General features: G+C 41.8%; 1 pseudogene; it reads right to left on the bottom strand.

Annotated features, from left to right (window-relative positions):
* Nucleotides 1–7043: 7043 nt before the first annotated feature.
* On the bottom strand, nt 7044–8013 carry LOC145539567 (heterogeneous nuclear ribonucleoprotein A1 pseudogene; annotated as a pseudogene).
* Nucleotides 8014–9406: the final 1393 nt, after the last annotated feature.

The raw sequence follows: 9406 nt of genomic DNA, 5'->3' as shown, positions 1-9406 counted from the left end.
GTCCTTCCAATGAATATTCAGGATTGATCTCCTTTAGGATGGACTGGATGGATCTCCTTGCAGTCCAAGGGACTCTCAAGAGTCTTCTCCAACACCACAGTTCAAAAGCACCAATTCTTCAGTGGTCCATTCTTTATGGTTCAATTCTCACATCCATGTATGTCTACTGGAAAAACCATAGCTTTCAGCAAAGTAATGTCTCTGCTTTTCAATATGCTCTCTAGGTTTGTCATAGCTTTTCTTCCAAGGACTCTACACATGGACATCACCAGATGGTCGTTACCAAAATCAGACTGATTATATTCTTTGCAGCCGAAGATGGAGAAGCTCTATACAGTCAGCAAAAACAAGACCAGGAGCTGACTGTGACTCAGATCATAAACTCCTTATTGCCAAATTCAAACTTAAATTTAAGAAAGTAGAGAAAACCACTAGACCATTCAGGTATGACCTGAATCAAATCCCTTATGATTATACAGTGGAAGTGACAAATAGATTCAAAGGATTAGATCTGATAGACAGAGTGCCTGAAGAACTATGGGTGGAGGTTCATGACATTGTACAGGAAGCAGTGATCAAGACCAACCCCAACAAAAAGAAATGCAAAAAGGCTAAATGGTTGTCTGAGGAGGCTGAGAAAAGAAGAGAAGCTAAAGGTAAAGGAGAAAAGGAAAGCTATTCCCATCTGAATGCAGAGTTCCAAAGAATAGCAAGGAGAGATAAGAAAGCCTTCCTCAGCAATCAATGCAAAGAAATAGAGGAAAATAATAGAATGGGGAAGACTAGAGATATCTTCAAGAAAATTAGAGATACCAAGGGAACATTTCATGCAAAGATGGGCACAATAAAGAACAGAAATGGTATGGACCTAAAAGAAGCAGAAGATATTAAGAAGAGGTGGCAAGAATACACAGAAGAACTATAGAAAAAAGATCTTTATTCATGACCCAGATAACCACGATGGTGTGATCACTCACCTAGAGCCAGACATCCTGGAATGTAAAGTCAAGTGGGTCTTAGGAAGCATCACTACAAACAAAGCCAATAGAGATGATGGAATTCCAGTTGTGCTGTTTCAAATCCTAAAAGATGATGCTGTGAAAGTGCTGCACTCAATATGCCAGCAAATTTGGAAAATCCAGCAGTGGCCATAGGACTGGAAAAGGTCAGTTTTCATTCCAATCCCAAAGAAAGGCAATGTCAGAGAACGTTCAGACTACCGCACATCAAGAGTACATCTAAAAATGGAACAGTTCTCCCAGAGCACCTGCCGAATATTAGTGGAAGACTCAGGCACCTAAAAGGACAAGAAAAATCTCTCTTCACAACTAGATAGGAAAAGGAAAACAGGAATGAAAAAATGGGCCAGCAACTCTGGCAGGAAGCTGAAAGTGAGAAGAGATTTTCCCAATCAGAAAAATCCCCTCATGGTGGGGAAATCAGCTGAGACAGAAAGGGATGTTTGGGGGATTGAAAGAGAACACAGCGGATGGTCTGTGGAAGACAGGACAGGTTAAGAACTGTGCACATAGTCCATGCCGCAGCCCTGCCCACCCTAGCCTGAGTAGTGTGTCTCATTGCAGGGGGTGGGCTGGGTGCTGGAAAGTGGGGGGTCTGAAGCACAGACTCAGGGAGGAGACAGCTGTTGGCTGTGAAATGATAGCCTGAAGGGACAGGAGTAAAATAATATACAATATGTTCTTCTCTTTTGCATTTCCATGTATATTACCTCTCTAGTCCGTCAAAGTTACCTACTAACCATGAGGGTGGGGATGATTAGGACTCCTGAAAAAGGAATTTAATGAGAAAAAAAAATAGAGTCAAAGTTCAGTTTGCTACTTGAGTGCAGAAAGGAGAAGAAAGTGAAAGTAGGAGTAAAGAGGTAGACAGACCCTTGTATTGTGACCTTAGTCTTCCAAGCAGAAATTCCAAGGCTATGGGCAAGCCAAGAGTAGAAAGAGCTTCAGTTCCACTCCTGATGTGAATGAGTGAGGAGGAAGCCTCACAGGTGGCTTTGCACCAACACAGGATGGCAAAGCAGAGGAGAAGTGAGTGTGGCATACTCAAGGCAGAAAAGTGGGGCTGAGGTGACACTCCTAGTTCTTCTCATACTCTTGTAGAGTGTGGAAGGGATCCAGAGGCTCCTGCCTGCACTGTGAGGGATATGGAAAGTAACTGATTATACAAGTTCATCTGACCAGAAGGTCACCATGGTGGCAGCAAAGCGACCTTGTAGCCAAAAGATATTTGTAGATTTCTTGGGCTAGAAATCCTCTAGAAGTCACAGCCAGACATCAAGGGGATCCGTAGTGCCAGTAGGAAGCAATCAATACCAGAGATGACTTCCCTGCTGCATCTCCTTGACTCTCCCTATTGATGATTCCTCATGTAATTTTTAATTTTTTGTTTGTTAACATCTTTTCCTCTGCAAGTTCTATAACTTGTGATTATGGATGTGTTTGACAGAGTGTTTATGTATTTGCATTTTGTAACTTAACTTTTAAAAAATTATCGCAAATATGCATAACATACATTTACCATTTTAACTATTTTAAGGTGTACATATCTATTCCTAGTCAGGGAACTAAGATCCTACATACCATGGAGTAACTAAGCCTGGGCACCACAACTACTGAGCCCATGCGCTTTGGAGCCCACACCACAACCAGAGAAAAGCCTGAGCACCACAATGAAAGATCCCATGTGCTGCAATTAAGACTCATTGCAGCAAAATAAAATAAGTTAAAAATTAAAAAAATAAAGTGTATGATTTTATGTTGGCAAACATTCTCTGATATAAATTGTACCAATGTTTTCTTAGGTCAATCTCCCAAAGCATTAGAAATAAAAATGAAAATAAACAAATGGGACCTAATCAAAGGTACAAGCTTCTACACAGCAAAGGAAACAACAAGAAAGAAAAATGAAAAAAGACAACATACAGAATGGGAGAAAATATTTGCAAATGATGTGACCGACAAGGGCTTAATTTCCAAAATATACAAACAATCATACAACTCGACAACAAAGAAATAACCCAATCAAAACATGGGCAGAAGACCTAAAAAGAAATTTCTCCAAAGAAGGAATGCAGATAGCCAATAGGCACATGAAAATGTACTCATTGCTAACTATTAAAAAATTGCAAATCAAAACTACAATGAAGTACTGTCACAGGAAGGGGGAGCCCTTCCAGGGCCCAAGAGTGGGCTCTTTTCTAATGCTCAGAAATGACTTGTGTGAAGAGAAACACATGCCGACAAAGCAAGAGACTTTATTGGGAAGGGATGCCTGGGTAGAGAGCAGCAGGTTAAGAGAACACAAGAGAACTGCTCTGCCGCAAGGCTTGCAGTCTCGGGTTTTATGGTGATGGGGTTAGTTTCCATGTTGTCTCTGGCCAATCTTTCTGACCCAGAGTTCTTCCTGGTGGCACATGCATCATTCAGCAAAGATGGATTCCAGCAAGGAGAATTCTGGGAGGTTTGTAGGACATAGGAATTGGGGCCCCTCTCTTCTTTTGACCTTTTCAGAATTCTTCCTGTTGGTGGTAGCTTGCTACTTCTGAGTTCCTTACCAGGACCTCTTGTTGTAAGATAACTTCTGTAAGAAGTTACTATCTTGCCTGGCCAGGGTGGGCCAGTCAGTGGTTTCCCTAACAGTATCACCTCATACCAGTCAGAATGGTCATCATTAAAAAGTCCACAAATTACAAATGCTGGAGATAGTGTGGAGAAAAGGGAACCTTCCCACACTGTTAATGGGAATGTAAGTTGATGAAGCCACGGTGGAAAACAGTATGGAGGTTCCTCAGAAAACTAAAAATAGAATTACCATATGATCCAGTAATCCCACTTTTGGGCAGATATCCAGCCAAGCTGTAATTCCAAAAGATACACGCACCCCTATGCTCATAGCAGCACTAGTCACAATGGCCAAGACATGAAAACAAGCTAAACGTCCACTGACAGATGAATGAATAATGAAAACGTGGTACATAGATACCATGGAATATTACTCAGCCATAAAAAAGAGTGAAATTGGGTCCTTTGTAGAGACAGGGATGGACCTAGGGGTTCCCTGAGAGCTCAGTTGGTAAAGAATCCACCTGCAATGCAGGAGACCCCAGTTCAATTCCTGGGTCGGAAAGATCCGCTGGAGAAGGGATAGGCTACCCACTCCAGTATTCTTGGGCTTCCCTTGTGGCTCAGCTGGTAAAGAACCCGCCTGCAATGCAGGAGACCTGGGTTTGATCCCTGGGTTGGGAAGATCCCCTGGAAAAGGGAAAGGCTACCCACTCCAGTATTTTGGCCTGGAGAATTCCATGGACTGTATAGTCTATGGGGTGGTAAAGAGTTGGACATGACTGAGTGACTTTCACTTTCACTTTCACGGATGGACATAAAGATGGTCATACAGACTGAAGTAAGTCAGAAAGAGAAAAGCGGATATCGTACATTAATGTATATATGTGTAATCTGAAAAAAAAATTGGTATAGACAGTCTTATTCATGAAGCAGAAATAGAGACACAGACATAGAGAATAAATGTATGGATACCAAGGGAGAATTCTCCAAGCTAGGCTTCAACAGTAAGTGAATCGTGAACTTCCAGACGTTCAAGCTGGTTTTAGAAAAGGCAGAGGAACCAGAGATCAAATTGCCAACATCCGCTGGATCATCGAAAAAGTGAGAGAGTTCCAGAAAAACATCTATTTCTGCTTTATTGACTATGCCAAAACCTTTGACTGCGTGGATCACAATAAACTGTGGAAAATTCTGAAAGACATGGGAATATCAGACCATCTGACCTGTCTCTTGAGAAACCTGTATGCAGGTCAGGAAGCAACAGTTAGAACTGGACATGGAACAACAGACTGGTTCCAAATAGGAAAAGGAGTACGTCAAGGCTGTATATTGTCACCCTGCTTATTTAACTTATATGCAGAGTACATCATAAGAAACGCTGGGCTGGATGAAGTACAAAATGGAATTAAGGAGAAATATCAATAGCCTCAGATATGCAGATGACACCACCTTTATGGCAGAAAGCGAAGAAGAACTAAAGAGCCTCTTGATGAAAGCGAAAGAGGAGAGTGAAAAAGTTGGCTTAAAGCTCAACATTCAGAAAACTAAGATCATGGCATCCGGTCCCATCACTTCACGGCAAATAGATGGGGAAACAGTGGAAACAGTGGCAGACTTTATTTTTTGGGGTTCCAAAATCACTGCAAATGGTGACTGCAGCCATGAAATTAAAAGACGCTTGCTCCTTGGAAGGAAATTTATGACCAACCTAGATAGCATATTAAAAAGCAGAGACATCACTTTGCCAACAAAGGTCCATCTAGTTAAAGCTATGGTTTTTCCGCTAGTCATGTATGGATGTGAGAGTTGGACTATAAAGAAAGCTGAGCGCTGAAAAATTGATGCTTTTGAATTGTGGTGTTGGAGAAGACTCTTGAGAGTCCCTTGGACTGAAAGGAGATTCAACAAGTCCATCCTAAAAGAAATCAGTCCTGAATGTTCATTGGAAGGACTGATGTTGAAGCTGAAACTCCAATACTTTGGCCACCTTGTGCGAAGATCTGACTAATTTGAAAAGCCCCTGATCCTAGGAAAGATTGAAGGCAGGAGGAAAAGGGAACAACAGAGGATGAGATGGTTGGATGGCATCACCAACTCAATGGACATGAGTTTGAGTAAACTCTGGGAGTTGGCGATGGACAGGGAGGCCTGGCATGCTGCAGTCCGTGGGGTCGCAAAGAGTTGGACACAACTGAGCGACGGAACTGAACCAAGGGGGAAAGAGGTGGTGGTGGAATGAATTGGGAGATTGAGATTGATAAATATACACTATTGATACTATGTGTAAAATAGATAACTAACGAGAACCTACTATATAGCACAGGGAATGCTCTGTAGTGACCTAAATGGGAAGGAAAACCAAACAAGAGGAGATATGTGTATGTATGTATGTACATACGTACATATGTATAGCTGATTCACATTGCTGTATGGTAGAAACTAACACAGTGCTGTAAAACAACTATACTCCAATAAATTTTTTTTAAACATACAGGTACCCCTGTGTTCATAGCAGCACTATTTACAACAGCCAAGTTATGGAAAAGACCTAAATGTCCATTGACAGATAGATGAAGAAAATATGGTAGATACATACAATGGAATACTTTGTATGGGTGACCCTTTTAGCAGTGAACTCCAGGTCACAACACAGTAATTGTCAGTTCAGCTACACCAAGGTTTCTGAAGACAACAGCTTCTTCACCAAAGCAGGTTGTAAATAAATTTTGAATGGAACCTAGCATCACGCTGAAGGAATTCTAACTCCACACTGTTGGGGTAGTTCACCAAAATGGCTTCTGAGTAGACTAACCTTACACAGCACATTTTTATTATTATTATTATTTTAATAAATTTATTTATTTTAGTTACAGCACATTTTTAAAAAGACACATTTATTCAGCATTATGATCAGACTATTACATTTAGCAGTCAACACTGCTACTGCTAAGTCGCTTCAGTCGTGTCCAACTCTGTGCGACCCCATAGACGGCAGCCCACCAGGCTCCGCTATCCCTGGGATTCTCCAGGCAAGAATACTGGAGTGGGTTGCCATTTCCTCCTCCAGTGCATGAAAGGGAAAAGTGAAAGTGAAGTCGTTCAGTCGTGTCCGACTCTTCGCGACCTCATGGACTGTAGCTTACCAGGCTCCTCCGTCCATGGGATTTTCCAGGCAAGTGTACTGGAGTGGGGTGCCATTGCCTTCTCCAATAGCAATCAACAACATGGGTGCAAAAGAAAAAAAAATCTACATTAAAATCCTTTGTTGGAATGCTTTACACTTTGCACAGAAAAGAAATTAAACAACCTGTTATACAATTAGTTACAAATACAATCCTGGAGTTTTTTGCCATACACATGAGTATTGTCTAAAACATGTTTTCTTTGTAGCAGCTAGACCTTGCCACCACTGTACTTGCCTAAAAGTTCACAAATCAGTTGTAACCGGTAGCCTCCCTGTCACTTCTCTGGCTCTTCTCCCCTGCTAAGCTTTGTTTTCTGGCAGTAATTAAAACTTTCTGTCACTGTCATAGTTACTCGTGGTTTGGCAAAATATTGGCCTCCACCACCATTGGGGCCAGGACTTCTGTCTCCAAAATTTCCTCCTTTCATGGGTCCAAAACTTGAAGATCAGTTGTCATAATTGCCAAGATCACTGTAGCTTCCACCACCTCCAAAATTGCTTACATCATTACCAAACCCATTATAGCCATCCCCATTGCCACCACCATACCCACAACCACCACCACAGCTCCCACCAAAGCCACCTCGACCACTGAAGTTTCCTCCACAACCAAGGCTGTCATTTCCATCAAAACTACCTCCATGACCACCACCAAAGTTTCCAGAACCACGTTGACCTCTTTGGCTGGATGAAGCATTAGCCATCTCTTGCTAAGATAGGGCTTTTTTTGCTTCACAGTTGTGGCCGTTCACAGTGTGGTATTTCTGAATGACATTCTTGTCTACGGAGTCAGGGTCATCAAAGGTTACAAAAGCCTCTCTTTTTGCCACTGCCTTGGTCAGCTGTGATTTCAATCATTTCAGTTTTCCCATACTATTTAAAATAATCTTTTATGTGATGTTCTTCAGTGTTTTCTTTAATGTCACCAACAAAAATCTTTTTCCCAGTTAAGTGGGCACCAGGTCTTTGACAATCTTCTCTTGAGATGGCCTACTGTGGTTCCAAAAACTCTTTCATCTGCCTTGTGTGGCTTTGCATTCATGACTGCATCCACCTCCTCCACAGTGATGTACCTGACAAACTGGAAGCCTCTGCAGCACTTGGGGTTTGGATCCCTCATTCCCACACAGTCTGTGAGCATTCCCTGTTGTTCAAAATGGCTCCTCAGACTCTCATCAGTTGTTTCAAAGCTCAGTCCTCTGATGAGCTTTGTCCGGGCTCTTTGGGAGACTCAGATTTAGACATGACATCAGTGGAAGGGGGTACGCTTCAATGATGATTATTCTGTAGCATCCACGAGCAGGAAAGAAGAGCAATGAATTTTTTTAAACACCAAGATTCCTGGGAATTGTCTGGTTGTCCAGTGGTTAGGACTTGATGCTTTCACTGCTATGGACCAGGGTTCCATCCCTGGTGGGGAAACTAAGATCCATCAAGCCTTGTGGCAAAACTGAAAATAAATCAAGATTTCTACCTCATATTTAAAAAAAACAAAGGATCTTTCAGCACTGGATTTGAATTTCCTTAAGGTCTCTGAAGCTGAATGAACATCTACTCTCCCTATACAGCATTCTCTTCAGACACGATATCCAAAAAATTTTTTTTCACATGTTTTACTTATGGAGAGAGATGTACTTTTAGGCCCCTGTAATCATAAAAGCAAACATTAATTTAGTGCTTATTGAGTGCCCAACATTGTCCTCCTCAACACTTGACATGTATTAATTAATTTAATCCTCATAACACCCCTGGGTAGTAGGTTATCATTGTCCCTTTTCCTGATAAGGAATCTGAAGCACAGCGCTAGTAAGTGGTGTAGTCAGCAAATGTGGTGAAGTGAAAGTTGCTCAGTTGTGTCTGACTCTTTGTGACCCCATGGGCTATACAGTCAATGGAATTCTCCAGGCCAGAATACTAGAGTGGGTAGTTTTTCCCTTCTCCAGGGGATCTTCCCAACCCAGGGATTGAACCCAGGTCTCCCACATTGCAGGTAGATTCTTTACCAGATGAGCCACAAGCAATTGTGGTAATAGGGTACTAAATGATAATGAAGAAAGAATTGATTGACAACAGACAGCTCTGCATATTGTTGGTACCCTTTGTTTTGTACACAATTTGAAGGCTAAAGCAAGTGCTTGATCTTTGAGACAGCAAGTTGTCTCACATATTTCAAGGTTTGTGGTGCTGTGCCAGGTATTTGGGACTTTCCTGGTGGCTCAGTTGGTAAAGAATCTGCCTGCAATTCAGGAGACCCAGGTTGGATCCCTGGGTCAGGAAGATCCCCTGGAGAAGGAAATGGCAATCCATTCCAGTATTCTTACCTGGAGAATTTCCATACAGAGGAGCATTTGAGTTAATGAAAATCTGAATGCTCCTGAAATGGGTTGTTACTGTGTGCCGCCCTGTGCGGATACGCAAACCAATTCCTAGCTGTTTAGCCCAGAGTGCTACAAGTATTGAGCTTTGTGTCTAATCCCAAGAGTAAAGTTGTGGTGGCACTGATGGGGGAAACATGTATTTTCACAATGGTAATCAGGTTTTCAGGAATTTGAACCATTTCCTGGGATCAGAAAAGAGACCTTTAAATAAAGGCTGTATGTATATGGAAACTCAGAACAAAAATATATTTAAAAAATCT

Source organism: Giraffa tippelskirchi, chromosome 2, assembly GCF_054371585.1.
Source record: "Giraffa tippelskirchi isolate mGirTip1 chromosome 2, T2T-mGirTip1v1.2.pri, whole genome shotgun sequence".
Taxonomy (NCBI): Eukaryota; Metazoa; Chordata; class Mammalia; order Artiodactyla; family Giraffidae; genus Giraffa; species Giraffa tippelskirchi.
This window is presented reverse-complemented; position numbering and strand designations above follow the sequence as displayed.